Genomic DNA, 16,209 nt, shown 5'->3' on the forward strand with positions numbered 1-16,209 from the left:
ATACACGTGCAAAAATAAAGAAGAAGAATCAGAGAGGTTACTTGTCTCGGAAACATGAGAAACAATCAGGTTAATTAATTGAAGAATTTTTATGACTTGTTTTACCTTAAACACGCGCTTACTCCCGCATTGCCAAAAATTTCAACATACTAATCATAACAAACAAAGTGACAAGTTTTCCTTGTTTGGACCATATTCTTTGACAAATTCTCCAAATACAAAGGGTATAACAAGAAAAAACATTAATCTGGATGGATTTCCTAGGTAATTTCCATAAAGTTAAAAAGATTTGAAATCTGATTACAAATAATGATTAGATTCTTTGTCACAATAACACAAATCAGATTTAGGGGCCATGTGAAATTCTCTAAATGATAGGTTCCCACAAATAGAACTCGATGATATATAATCCTCAAAATAATGAAATATTCAGAGGAATTGATTCCATAAAGTTTTAGCTCAAGGTAGTTATTGATCATTGGTGTTAATAGGATTATAAGATTATTTGAAACTCATATAACCATTACTACTATAATTCTACGATAGGAGGTCACCCATAATATTATTTGAATTTGTAATATGATGGCTTGTAGATACATATGATGGACAAGTCTGAATGTTTAAATAAGGAAAAATCAAATTATTTCTTTTAATGATATATTTCACATTAGCGTCGAAGAAATGATAAACAAAAAGGTCAATATTGGGAGTTTTAAATACAAGGTATTTGTTCCAAGAATTCATTCAAAACATGATCATGTCTCTCCTACAAAGAAACCAACTACTATCATCAAATACGATATCCACGTTCCTCTTAATACCATAACATATAGTCGATCAACGTGGTAGCTAATATAAACTTATTCCTGATCACTCTAGCTCTAAGGGTATTGTCACCTTGGATTTTGTAAGTAATAAACACCATATCAAATTTAATGGAGTCTTCCTCATTCAATTTATGAGGGACCCAACACTCAAAACTCCCCCCTTATTGAGTAGTACAGACATTGTTCCACGTCACAATAAGATTCTTTTACTTAATAAAACCACCTTCCAAAATATAGTATATAATCCATTTATCAATTTCCTTCAAAAGGCTGTCGTGCCAAGAATACTCCACGAACCCATAGTCAAGCATGCTTTGAATGATACTCTTGAATAATTTATTTCTACTAGTAGTAGATACCAAATAAGGTTTTGAAGCAGATAACTACGGTTTTATCCTGCCAGCAATGAGCAGTGACTAAGTAGCTTTGACCTTATCTATAAAATTAGGAATACTTAAGCAAACAAAAGAAATGTTAATGATAGAGAAGCCAAGAGTCTCAGAGATGACGAGAAGCATATGATGAGAAATAAAATTTGTATAAATAGTAGACTTGACAGTATTGACTGTATGGCGATAAATATCAACGCACATATTGAATAAGTGTGACAAGTTTTGAATGTTGTATTTGGTTCTTCTGCAAAAATCCATCACATCCTCACCATAAAGAATAAGAGACGGGGTGAAGCTGCCAATAGGATTTCTAGTTTGATACTTATTAACCTTATTCATAAATTTAGATGTCCCTCAATTAAGAACCTCTTATATGAGACAAAAAAGAAGAGGAGACGAGGGATTCCCATTTGTCTCTCCTGGGTCAAATAGCCTACTAAAATACTCACAAAAATATAAGTTTTGTTATTTTCTCTTCACATCCAATATTGGGGAAAGAATCGTCACATTTTCCCCAAATTGTCCCTATCTGGACATTTTAGAACGGATTTGATTTGATATAGTAATAATAAATGAAACTATGGAATCAAACGTTTGAGTTTTAAACTAGGGAAATAAAATTTAATATGAGGTAAAATAAGGAAATAAAATATATACATATAAGCCTTAAAATTTCTTTTATCGGTATATGTTTCAGTGACATTTTCTATGAATAAAATGACGTTGTATCATAACATATCAGTCAAAGGATAAGGATAGCCGATATCTTATAACAAGGCTTGTAATTTATTCTAAATTTCTAAACAATGGTATTTCCTTTCTACCAGAAAAGAGAAAGAGAAATTTTTCTTAAAAGAAAGTTAAAATTTATTATTTTTCAAATTAAAATAAATTCTATCCAAATCAAAATATAAAGAATGGAAATAAAATACGCCGTTGCCGGGGATCGAACCCGGGTCACCTGCGTGACAGGCAGGAATACTTACCACTATACTACAACGACTCAATTCTTCTGCATTTTTAATGTATAATTTCTTAAAAGTACAAAAATGTATTGAGTATTCAATTAGTTTATATTGATATCATTAACATTCTCAAAATGAGGTAAATATAAATTGTTGTTGTAATCTTAATGCAATTAGTCCATCTTTTTCTTTGCTGTCAAGGAAAAGTGTTATGAGATTAACAACTAAAGTCATCAGTTGAGAACCAATATCGAGCCACATAGAGTTCCGCCCATTTTTTAAAGTAGTTTTAACGTCCGCCTTAATACCAATTAACTCATATATAAATAAATTAAAGTTACTGATGTTTAGATTAAAACAATTCCGTAAATTAGTATATTGGTTCTTAAAGATACCACATCTAGTAGAAGGACCTAGAAATTCTCTAGTTACACCATCATTAATGCATGTAATCCTATAAATTTTAATAGGGTTCCAACATTTGGTTTTTGGAACTATATGAGGATGAAACTAATCCATAGAATTTTAAGATTCAATACACGTGCAAAAATAAAGAAGAAGAATCAGAGAGGTTACTTGTCTCGGAAACATGAGAAACAATCAGGTTAATTAATTGAAGAATTTTTATGACTTGTTTTACCTTAAACACGCGCTTACTCCCGCATTGCCAAAAATTTTCAACATACTAATCATAACAAACAAAGTGACAAGTTTTCCTTGTTTGGACCATATTCTTTGACAAATTCTCCAAATACAAAGGGTATAACAAGAAAAAACATTAATCTGGATGGATTTCCTAGGTAATTTCCATAAAGTTAAAAAGATTTGAAATCTGATTACAAATAATGATTAGATTCTTTGTCACAATAACACAAATCAGATTTAGGGGCCATGTGAAATTCTCTAAATGATAGGTTCCCACAAATAGAACTCGATGATATATAATCCTCAAAATAATGAAATATTCAGAGGAATTGATTCCATAAAGTTTTAGCTCAAGGTAGTTATTGATCATTGGTGTTAATAGGATTATAAGATTATTTGAAACTCATATAACCATTACTACTATAATTCTACGATAGGAGGTCACCCATAATATTATTTGAATTTGTAATATGATGGCTTGTAGATACATATGATGGACAAGTCTGAATGTTTAAATAAGGAAAAATCAAATTATTTCTTTTAATGATATATTTCACATTAGCGTCGAAGAAATGATAAACAAAAAGGTCAATATTGGGAGTTTTAAATACAAGGTATTTGTTCCAAGAATTCATTCAAAACATGATCATGTCTCTCCTACAAAGAAACCAACTACTATCATCAAATACGATATCCACGTTCCTCTTAATACCATAACATATAGTCGATCAACGTGGTAGCTAATATAAACTTATTCCTGATCACTCTAGCTCTAAGGGTATTGTCACCTTGGATTTTGTAAGTAATAAACACCATATCAAATTTAATGGAGTCTTCCTCATTCAATTTATGAGGGACCCAACACTCAAAACTCCCCCCTTATTGAGTAGTACAGACATTGTTCCACGTCACAATAAGATTCTTTTACTTAATAAAACCACCTTCCAAAATATAGTATATAATCCATTTATCAATTTCCTTCAAAAGGCTGTCGTGCCAAGAATACTCCACGAACCCATAGTCAAGCATGCTTTGAATGATACTCTTGAATAATTTATTTCTACTAGTAGTAGATACCAAATAAGGTTTTGAAGCAGATAACTACGGTTTTATCCTGCCAGCAATGAGCAGTGACTAAGTAGCTTTGACCTTATCTATAAAATTAGGAATACTTAAGCAAACAAAAGAAATGTTAATGATAGAGAAGCCAAGAGTCTCAGAGATGACGAGAAGCATATGATGAGAAATAAAATTTGTATAAATAGTAGACTTGACAGTATTGACTGTATGGCGATAAATATCAACGCACATATTGAATAAGTGTGACAAGTTTTGAATGTTGTATTTGGTTCTTCTGCAAAAATCCATCACATCCTCACCATAAAGAATAAGAGACGGGGTGAAGCTGCCAATAGGATTTCTAGTTTGATACTTATTAACCTTATTCATAAATTTAGATGTCCCTCAATTAAGAACCTCTTATATGAGACAAAAAAGAAGAGGAGACGAGGGATTCCCATTTGTCTCTCCTGGGTCAAATAGCCTACTAAAATACTCACAAAAATATAAGTTTTGTTATTTTCTCTTCACATCCAATATTGGGGAAAGAATCGTCACATTTTCCCCAAATTGTCCCTATCTGGACATTTTAGAACGGATTTGATTTGATATAGTAATAATAAATGAAACTATGGAATCAAACGTTTGAGTTTTAAACTAGGGAAATAAAATTTAATATGAGGTAAAATAAGGAAATAAAATATATACATATAAGCCTTAAAATTTCTTTTATCGGTATATGTTTCAGTGACATTTTCTATGAATAAAATGACGTTGTATCATAACATATCAGTCAAAGGATAAGGATAGCCGATATCTTATAACAAGGCTTGTAATTTATTCTAAATTTCTAAACAATGGTATTTCCTTTCTACCAGAAAAGAGAAAGAGAAATTTTTCTTAAAAGAAAGTTAAAATTTATTATTTTTCAAATTAAAATAAATTCTATCCAAATCAAAATATAAAGAATGGAAATAAAATACGCCGTTGCCGGGGATCGAACCCGGGTCACCTGCGTGACAGGCAGGAATACTTACCACTATACTACAACGACTCAATTCTTCTGCATTTTTAATGTATAATTTCTTAAAAGTACAAAAATGTATTGAGTATTCAATTAGTTTATATTGATATCATTAACATTCTCAAAATGAGGTAAATATAAATTGTTGTTGTAATCTTAATGCAATTAGTCCATCTTTTTCTTTGCTGTCAAGGAAAAGTGTTATGAGATTAACAACTAAAGTCATCAGTTGAGAACCAATATCGAGCCACATAGAGTTCCGCCCATTTTTTAAAGTAGTTTTAACGTCCGCCTTAATACCAATTAACTCATATATAAATAAATTAAAGTTACTGATGTTTAGATTAAAACAATTCCGTAAATTAGTATATTGGTTCTTAAAGATACCACATCTAGTAGAAGGACCTAGAAATTCTCTAGTTACACCATCATTAATGCATGTAATCCTATAAATTTTAATAGGGTTCCAACATTTGGTTTTTGGAACTATATGAGGATGAAACTAATCCATAGAATTTTAAGATTCAATACACGTGCAAAAATAAAGAAGAAGAATCAGAGAGGTTACTTGTCTCGGAAACATGAGAAACAATCAGGTTAATTAATTGAAGAATTTTTATGACTTGTTTTACCTTAAACACGCGCTTACTCCCGCATTGCCAAAAATTTCAACATACTAATCATAACAAACAAAGTGACAAGTTTTCCTTGTTTGGACCATATTCTTTGACAAATTCTCCAAATACAAAGGGTATAACAAGAAAAAACATTAATCTGGATGGATTTCCTAGGTAATTTCCATAAAGTTAAAAAGATTTGAAATCTGATTACAAATAATGATTAGATTCTTTGTCACAATAACACAAATCAGATTTAGGGGCCATGTGAAATTCTCTAAATGATAGGTTCCCACAAATAGAACTCGATGATATATAATCCTCAAAATAATGAAATATTCAGAGGAATTGATTCCATAAAGTTTTAGCTCAAGGTAGTTATTGATCATTGGTGTTAATAGGATTATAAGATTATTTGAAACTCATATAACCATTACTACTATAATTCTACGATAGGAGGTCACCCATAATATTATTTGAATTTGTAATATGATGGCTTGTAGATACATATGATGGACAAGTCTGAATGTTTAAATAAGGAAAAATCAAATTATTTCTTTTAATGATATATTTCACATTAGCGTCGAAGAAATGATAAACAAAAAGGTCAATATTGGGAGTTTTAAATACAAGGTATTTGTTCCAAGAATTCATTCAAAACATGATCATGTCTCTCCTACAAAGAAACCAACTACTATCATCAAATACGATATCCACGTTCCTCTTAATACCATAACATATAGTCGATCAACGTGGTAGCTAATATAAACTTATTCCTGATCACTCTAGCTCTAAGGGTATTGTCACCTTGGATTTTGTAAGTAATAAACACCATATCAAATTTAATGGAGTCTTCCTCATTCAATTTATGAGGGACCCAACACTCAAAACTCCCCCTTATTGAGTAGTACAGACATTGTTCCACGTCACAATAAGATTCTTTTACTTAATAAAACCACCTTCCAAAATATAGTATATAATCCATTTATCAATTTCCTTCAAAAGGCTGTCGTGCCAAGAATACTCCACGAACCCATAGTCAAGCATGCTTTGAATGATACTCTTGAATAATTTATTTCTACTAGTAGTAGATACCAAATAAGGTTTTGAAGCAGATAACTACGGTTTTATCCTGCCAGCAATGAGCAGTGACTAAGTAGCTTTGACCTTATCTATAAAATTAGGAATACTTAAGCAAACAAAAGAAATGTTAATGATAGAGAAGCCAAGAGTCTCAGAGATGACGAGAAGCATATGATGAGAAATAAAATTTGTATAAATAGTAGACTTGACAGTATTGACTGTATGGCGATAAATATCAACGCACATATTGAATAAGTGTGACAAGTTTTGAATGTTGTATTTGGTTCTTCTGCAAAAATCCATCACATCCTCACCATAAAGAATAAGAGACGGGGTGAAGCTGCCAATAGGATTTCTAGTTTGATACTTATTAACCTTATTCATAAATTTAGATGTCCCTCAATTAAGAACCTCTTATATGAGACAAAAAAGAAGAGGAGACGAGGGATTCCCATTTGTCTCTCCTGGGTCAAATAGCCTACTAAAATACTCACAAAAATATAAGTTTTGTTATTTTCTCTTCACATCCAATATTGGGGAAAGAATCGTCACATTTTCCCCAAATTGTCCCTATCTGGACATTTTAGAACGGATTTGATTTGATATAGTAATAATAAATGAAACTATGGAATCAAACGTTTGAGTTTTAAACTAGGGAAATAAAATTTAATATGAGGTAAAATAAGGAAATAAAATATATACATATAAGCCTTAAAATTTCTTTTATCGGTATATGTTTCAGTGACATTTTCTATGAATAAAATGACGTTGTATCATAACATATCAGTCAAAGGATAAGGATAGCCGATATCTTATAACAAGGCTTGTAATTTATTCTAAATTTCTAAACAATGGTATTTCCTTTCTACCAGAAAAGAGAAAGAGAAATTTTTCTTAAAAGAAAGTTAAAATTTATTATTTTTCAAATTAAAATAAATTCTATCCAAATCAAAATATAAAGAATGGAAATAAAATACGCCGTTGCCGGGGATCGAACCCGGGTCACCTGCGTGACAGGCAGGAATACTTACCACTATACTACAACGACTCAATTCTTCTGCATTTTTAATGTATAATTTCTTAAAAGTACAAAAATGTATTGAGTATTCAATTAGTTTATATTGATATCATTAACATTCTCAAAATGAGGTAAATATAAATTGTTGTTGTAATCTTAATGCAATTAGTCCATCTTTTTCTTTGCTGTCAAGGAAAAGTGTTATGAGATTAACAACTAAAGTCATCAGTTGAGAACCAATATCGAGCCACATAGAGTTCCGCCCATTTTTTAAAGTAGTTTTAACGTCCGCCTTAATACCAATTAACTCATATATAAATAAATTAAAGTTACTGATGTTTAGATTAAAACAATTCCGTAAATTAGTATATTGGTTCTTAAAGATACCACATCTAGTAGAAGGACCTAGAAATTCTCTAGTTACACCATCATTAATGCATGTAATCCTATAAATTTTAATAGGGTTCCAACATTTGGTTTTTGGAACTATATGAGGATGAAACTAATCCATAGAATTTTAAGATTCAATACACGTGCAAAAATAAAGAAGAAGAATCAGAGAGGTTACTTGTCTCGGAAACATGAGAAACAATCAGGTTAATTAATTGAAGAATTTTTATGACTTGTTTTACCTTAAACACGCGCTTACTCCCGCATTGCCAAAAATTTCAACATACTAATCATAACAAACAAAGTGACAAGTTTTCCTTGTTTGGACCATATTCTTTGACAAATTCTCCAAATACAAAGGGTATAACAAGAAAAAACATTAATCTGGATGGATTTCCTAGGTAATTTCCATAAAGTTAAAAAGATTTGAAATCTGATTACAAATAATGATTAGATTCTTTGTCACAATAACACAAATCAGATTTAGGGGCCATGTGAAATTCTCTAAATGATAGGTTCCCACAAATAGAACTCGATGATATATAATCCTCAAAATAATGAAATATTCAGAGGAATTGATTCCATAAAGTTTTAGCTCAAGGTAGTTATTGATCATTGGTGTTAATAGGATTATAAGATTATTTGAAACTCATATAACCATTACTACTATAATTCTACGATAGGAGGTCACCCATAATATTATTTGAATTTGTAATATGATGGCTTGTAGATACATATGATGGACAAGTCTGAATGTTTAAATAAGGAAAAATCAAATTATTTCTTTTAATGATATATTTCACATTAGCGTCGAAGAAATGAAGAAATAAGGAAATGAATTAAGAAGGAAAGAAAGAAAGGGGAAAAGAAGAAAAAGAAAAAATGATAAACAAAAAGGTCAATATTGGGAGTTTTAAATACAAGGTATTTGTTCCAAGAATTCATTCAAAACATGATCATGTCTCTCCTACAAAGAAACCAACTACTATCATCAAATACGATATCCACGTTCCTCTTAATACCATAACATATAGTCGATCAACGTGGTAGCTAATATAAACTTATTCCTGATCACTCTAGCTCTAAGGGTATTGTCACCTTGGATTTTGTAAGTAATAAACACCATATCAAATTTAATGGAGTCTTCCTCATTCAATTTATGAGGGACCCAACACTCAAAACTCCCCCCTTATTGAGTAGTACAGACATTGTTCCACGTCACAATAAGATTCTTTTACTTAATAAAACCACCTTCCAAAATATAGTATATAATCCATTTATCAATTTCCTTCAAAAGGCTGTCGTGCCAAGAATACTCCACGAACCCATAGTCAAGCATGCTTTGAATGATACTCTTGAATAATTTATTTCTACTAGTAGTAGATACCAAATAAGGTTTTGAAGCAGATAACTACGGTTTTATCCTGCCAGCAATGAGCAGTGACTAAGTAGCTTTGACCTTATCTATAAAATTAGGAATACTTAAGCAAACAAAAGAAATGTTAATGATAGAGAAGCCAAGAGTCTCAGAGATGACGAGAAGCATATGATGAGAAATAAAATTTGTATAAATAGTAGACTTGACAGTATTGACTGTATGGCGATAAATATCAACGCACATATTGAATAAGTGTGACAAGTTTTGAATGTTGTATTTGGTTCTTCTGCAAAAATCCATCACATCCTCACCATAAAGAATAAGAGACGGGGTGAAGCTGCCAATAGGATTTCTAGTTTGATACTTATTAACCTTATTCATAAATTTAGATGTCCCTCAATTAAGAACCTCTTATATGAGACAAAAAAGAAGAGGAGACGAGGGATTCCCATTTGTCTCTCCTGGGTCAAATAGCCTACTAAAATACTCACAAAAATATAAGTTTTGTTATTTTCTCTTCACATCCAATATTGGGGAAAGAATCGTCACATTTTCCCCAAATTGTCCCTATCTGGACATTTTAGAACGGATTTGATTTGATATAGTAATAATAAATGAAACTATGGAATCAAACGTTTGAGTTTTAAACTAGGGAAATAAAATTTAATATGAGGTAAAATAAGGAAATAAAATATATACATATAAGCCTTAAAATTTCTTTTATCGGTATATGTTTCAGTGACATTTTCTATGAATAAAATGACGTTGTATCATAACATATCAGTCAAAGGATAAGGATAGCCGATATCTTATAACAAGGCTTGTAATTTATTCTAAATTTCTAAACAATGGTATTTCCTTTCTACCAGAAAAGAGAAAGAGAAATTTTTCTTAAAAGAAAGTTAAAATTTATTATTTTCAAATTAAAATAAATTCTATCCAAATCAAAATATAAAGAATGGAAATAAAATACGCCGTTGCCGGGGATCGAACCCGGGTCACCTGCGTGACAGGCAGGAATACTTACCACTATACTACAACGACTCAATTCTTCTGCATTTTTAATGTATAATTTCTTAAAAGTACAAAAATGTATTGAGTATTCAATTAGTTTATATTGATATCATTAACATTCTCAAAATGAGGTAAATATAAATTGTTGTTGTAATCTTAATGCAATTAGTCCATCTTTTTCTTTGCTGTCAAGGAAAAGTGTTATGAGATTAACAACTAAAGTCATCAGTTGAGAACCAATATCGAGCCACATAGAGTTCCGCCCATTTTTTAAAGTAGTTTTAACGTCCGCCTTAATACCAATTAACTCATATATAAATAAATTAAAGTTACTGATGTTTAGATTAAAACAATTCCGTAAATTAGTATATTGGTTCTTAAAGATACCACATCTAGTAGAAGGACCTAGAAATTCTCTAGTTACACCATCATTAATGCATGTAATCCTATAAATTTTAATAGGGTTCCAACATTTGGTTTTTGGAACTATATGAGGATGAAACTAATCCATAGAATTTTAAGATTCAATACACGTGCAAAAATAAAGAAGAAGAATCAGAGAGGTTACTTGTCTCGGAAACATGAGAAACAATCAGGTTAATTAATTGAAGAATTTTTATGACTTGTTTTACCTTAAACACGCGCTTACTCCCGCATTGCCAAAAATTTTCAACATACTAATCATAACAAACAAAGTGACAAGTTTTCCTTGTTTGGACCATATTCTTTGACAAATTCTCCAAATACAAAGGGTATAACAAGAAAAAACATTAATCTGGATGGATTTCCTAGGTAATTTCCATAAAGTTAAAAAGATTTGAAATCTGATTACAAATAATGATTAGATTCTTTGTCACAATAACACAAATCAGATTTAGGGGCCATGTGAAATTCTCTAAATGATAGGTTCCCACAAATAGAACTCGATGATATATAATCCTCAAAATAATGAAATATTCAGAGGAATTGATTCCATAAAGTTTTAGCTCAAGGTAGTTATTGATCATTGGTGTTAATAGGATTATAAGATTATTTGAAACTCATATAACCATTACTACTATAATTCTACGATAGGAGGTCACCCATAATATTATTTGAATTTGTAATATGATGGCTTGTAGATACATATGATGGACAAGTCTGAATGTTTAAATAAGGAAAAATCAAATTATTTCTTTTAATGATATATTTCACATTAGCGTCGAAGAAATGATAAACAAAAAGGTCAATATTGGGAGTTTTAAATACAAGGTATTTGTTCCAAGAATTCATTCAAAACATGATCATGTCTCTCCTACAAAGAAACCAACTACTATCATCAAATACGATATCCACGTTCCTCTTAATACCATAACATATAGTCGATCAACGTGGTAGCTAATATAAACTTATTCCTGATCACTCTAGCTCTAAGGGTATTGTCACCTTGGATTTTGTAAGTAATAAACACCATATCAAATTTAATGGAGTCTTCCTCATTCAATTTATGAGGGACCCAACACTCAAAACTCCCCCCTTATTGAGTAGTACAGACATTGTTCCACGTCACAATAAGATTCTTTTACTTAATAAAACCACCTTCCAAAATATAGTATATAATCCATTTATCAATTTCCTTCAAAAGGCTGTCGTGCCAAGAATACTCCACGAACCCATAGTCAAGCATGCTTTGAATGATACTCTTGAATAATTTATTTCTACTAGTAGTAGATACCAAATAAGGTTTTGAAGCAGATAACTACGGTTTTATCCTGCCAGCAATGAGCAGTGACTAAGTAGCTTTGACCTTATCTATAAAATTAGGAATACTTAAGCAAACAAAAGAAATGTTAATGATAGAGAAGCCAAGAGTCTCAGAGATGACGAGAAGCATATGATGAGAAATAAAATTTGTATAAATAGTAGACTTGACAGTATTGACTGTATGGCGATAAATATCAACGCACATATTGAATAAGTGTGACAAGTTTTGAATGTTGTATTTGGTTCTTCTGCAAAAATCCATCACATCCTCACCATAAAGAATAAGAGACGGGGTGAAGCTGCCAATAGGATTTCTAGTTTGATACTTATTAACCTTATTCATAAATTTAGATGTCCCTCAATTAAGAACCTCTTATATGAGACAAAAAAGAAGAGGAGACGAGGGATTCCCATTTGTCTCTCCTGGGTCAAATAGCCTACTAAAATACTCACAAAAATATAAGTTTTGTTATTTTCTCTTCACATCCAATATTGGGGAAAGAATCGTCACATTTTCCCCAAATTGTCCCTATCTGGACATTTTAGAACGGATTTGATTTGATATAGTAATAATAAATGAAACTATGGAATCAAACGTTTGAGTTTTAAACTAGGGAAATAAAATTTAATATGAGGTAAAATAAGGAAATAAAATATATACATATAAGCCTTAAAATTTCTTTTATCGGTATATGTTTCAGTGACATTTTCTATGAATAAAATGACGTTGTATCATAACATATCAGTCAAAGGATAAGGATAGCCGATATCTTATAACAAGGCTTGTAATTTATTCTAAATTTCTAAACAATGGTATTTCCTTTCTACCAGAAAAGAGAAAGAGAAATTTTTCTTAAAAGAAAGTTAAAATTTATTATTTTTCAAATTAAATAAATTTATCCAAATCTAAAATATCCAAATCAAAATATAAAGAATGAAATAAAATACGCCGTTGCCGGGGATCGAACCCGGGTCACCTGCGTGACAGGCAGGAATACTTACCACTATACTACAACGACTCAATTCTTCTGCATTTTTAATGTATAATTTCTTAAAAGTACAAAAATGTATTGAGTATTCAATTAGTTTATATTGATATCATTAACATTCTCAAAATGAGGTAAATATAAATTGTTGTTGTAATCTTAATGCAATTAGTCCATCTTTTTCTTTGCTGTCAAGGAAAAGTGTTATGAGATTAACAACTAAAGTCATCAGTTGAGAACCAATATCGAGCCACATAGAGTTCCGCCCATTTTTTAAAGTAGTTTTAACGTCCGCCTTAATACCAATTAACTCATATATAAATAAATTAAAGTTACTGATGTTTAGATTAAAACAATTCCGTAAATTAGTATATTGGTTCTTAAAGATACCACATCTAGTAGAAGGACCTAGAAATTCTCTAGTTACACCATCATTAATGCATGTAATCCTATAAATTTTAATAGGGTTCCAACATTTGGTTTTGGAACTATATGAGGATGAAACTAATCCATAGAATTTTAAGATTCAATACACGTGCAAAAATAAAGAAGAAGAATCAGAGAGGTTACTTGTCTCGGAAACATGAGAAACAATCAGGTTAATTAATTGAAGAATTTTTATGACTTGTTTTACCTTAAACACGCGCTTACTCCCGCATTGCCAAAAATTTTCAACATACTAATCATAACAAACAAAGTGACAAGTTTTCCTTGTTTGGACCATATTCTTTGACAAATTCTCCAAATACAAAGGGTATAACAAGAAAAAACATTAATCTGGATGGATTTCCTAGGTAATTTCCATAAAGTTAAAAAGATTTGAAATCTGATTACAAATAATGATTAGATTCTTTGTCACAATAACACAAATCAGATTTAGGGGCCATGTGAAATTCTCTAAATGATAGGTTCCCACAAATAGAACTCGATGATATATAATCCTCAAAATAATGAAATATTCAGAGGAATTGATTCCATAAAGTTTTAGCTCAAGGTAGTTATTGATCATTGGTGTTAATAGGATTATAAGATTATTTGAAACTCATATAACCATTACTACTATAATTCTACGATAGGAGGTCACCCATAATATTATTTGAATTTGTAATATGATGGCTTGTAGATACATATGATGGACAAGTCTGAATGTTTAAATAAGGAAAAATCAAATTATTTCTTTTAATGATATATTTCACATTAGCGTCGAAGAAATGATAAACAAAAAGGTCAATATTGGGAGTTTTAAATACAAGGTATTTGTTCCAAGAATTCATTCAAAACATGATCATGTCTCTCCTACAAAGAAACCAACTACTATCATCAAATACGATATCCACGTTCCTCTTAATACCATAACATATAGTCGATCAACGTGGTAGCTAATATAAACTTATTCCTGATCACTCTAGCTCTAAGGGTATTGTCACCTTGGATTTTGTAAGTAATAAACACCATATCAAATTTAATGGAGTCTTCCTCATTCAATTTATGAGGGACCCAACACTCAAAACTCCCCCCTTATTGAGTAGTACAGACATTGTTCCACGTCACAATAAGATTCTTTTACTTAATAAAACCACCTTCCAAAATATAGTATATAATCCATTTATCAATTTCCTTCAAAAGGCTGTCGTGCCAAGAATACTCCACGAACCCATAGTCAAGCATGCTTTGAATGATACTCTTGAATAATTTATTTCTACTAGTAGTAGATACCAAATAAGGTTTTGAAGCAGATAACTACGGTTTTATCCTGCCAGCAATGAGCAGTGACTAAGTAGCTTTGACCTTATCTATAAAATTAGGAATACTTAAGCAAACAAAAGAAATGTTAATGATAGAGAAGCCAAGAGTCTCAGAGATGACGAGAAGCATATGATGAGAAATAAAATTTGTATAAATAGTAGACTTGACAGTATTGACTGTATGGCGATAAATATCAACGCACATATTGAATAAGTGTGACAAGTTTTGAATGTTGTATTTGGTTCTTCTGCAAAAATCCATCACATCCTCACCATAAAGAATAAGAGACGGGGTGAAGCTGCCAATAGGATTTCTAGTTTGATACTTATTAACCTTATTCATAAATTTAGATGTCCCTCAATTAAGAACCTCTTATATGAGACAAAAAAGAAGAGGAGACGAGGGATTCCCATTTGTCTCTCCTGGGTCAAATAGCCTACTAAAATACTCACAAAAATATAAGTTTTGTTATTTTCTCTTCACATCCAATATTGGGGAAAGAATCGTCACATTTTCCCCAAATTGTCCCTATCTGGACATTTTAGAACGGATTTGATTTGATATAGTAATAATAAATGAAACTATGGAATCAAACGTTTGAGTTTTAAACTAGGGAAATAAAATTTAATATGAGGTAAAATAAGGAAATAAAATATATACATATAAGCCTTAAAATTTCTTTTATCGGTATATGTTTCAGTGACATTTTCTATGAATAAAATGACGTTGTATCATAACATATCAGTCAAAGGATAAGGATAGCCGATATCTTATAACAAGGCTTGTAATTTATTCTAAATTTCTAAACAATGGTATTTCCTTTCTACCAGAAAAGAGAAAGAGAAATTTTTCTTAAAAGAAAGTTAAAATTTATTATTTTTCAAATTAAAATAAATTCTATCCAAATCAAAATATAAAGAATGGAAATAAAATACGCCGTTGCCGGGATCGAACCCGGGTCACCTGCGTGACAGGCAGGAATACTTACCACTATACTACAACGACTCAATTCTTCTGCATTTTTAATGTATAATTTCTTAAAAGTACAAAAATGTATTGAGTATTCAATTAGTTTATATTGATATCATTAACATTCTCAAAATGAGGTAAATATAAATTGTTGTTGTAATCTTAATGCAATTAGTCCATCTTTTTCTTTGCTGTCAAGGAAAAGTGTTATGAGATTAACAACTAAAGTCATCAGTTGAGAACCAATATCGAGCCACATAGAGTTCCGCCCATTTTTTAAAGTAGTTTTAACGTCCGCCTTAATACCAATTAACTCATATATAAATAAATTAAAGTTACTGATGTTTAGATTA

The 16,209-nt window shown here is 30.8% G+C and overlaps 5 non-coding genes across 5 annotated transcripts; all 5 read right to left on the reverse strand.

The window, feature by feature from the left end:
• Positions 1-2,150: 2,150 nt before the first annotated feature.
• On the reverse strand, positions 2,151-2,222 carry TRNAD-GUC (transfer RNA aspartic acid (anticodon GUC)). The gene has a single exon. It is a non-coding gene; the product is annotated as a tRNA-Asp (tRNA).
• A 2,648-nt stretch (positions 2,223-4,870) lies between these two features.
• Positions 4,871-4,942, reverse strand: TRNAD-GUC (transfer RNA aspartic acid (anticodon GUC)). Its single transcript has one exon. It is a non-coding gene; the product is annotated as a tRNA-Asp (tRNA).
• Positions 4,943-7,588: 2,646 nt separating this feature from the next.
• Positions 7,589-7,660, reverse strand: TRNAD-GUC (transfer RNA aspartic acid (anticodon GUC)). The gene has a single exon. It is a non-coding gene; the product is annotated as a tRNA-Asp (tRNA).
• Positions 7,661-10,370: 2,710 nt separating this feature from the next.
• TRNAD-GUC (transfer RNA aspartic acid (anticodon GUC)) lies at positions 10,371-10,442 on the reverse strand. Its single transcript has one exon. It is a non-coding gene; the product is annotated as a tRNA-Asp (tRNA).
• A 2,660-nt stretch (positions 10,443-13,102) lies between these two features.
• On the reverse strand, positions 13,103-13,174 carry TRNAD-GUC (transfer RNA aspartic acid (anticodon GUC)). Its single transcript has one exon. It is a non-coding gene; the product is annotated as a tRNA-Asp (tRNA).
• Positions 13,175-16,209: the final 3,035 nt, after the last annotated feature.

Source organism: Lathyrus oleraceus, chromosome 2 (assembly GCF_024323335.1).
Source record: "Lathyrus oleraceus cultivar Zhongwan6 chromosome 2, CAAS_Psat_ZW6_1.0, whole genome shotgun sequence".
NCBI lineage: Eukaryota > Viridiplantae > Streptophyta > Magnoliopsida > Fabales > Fabaceae > Lathyrus > Lathyrus oleraceus.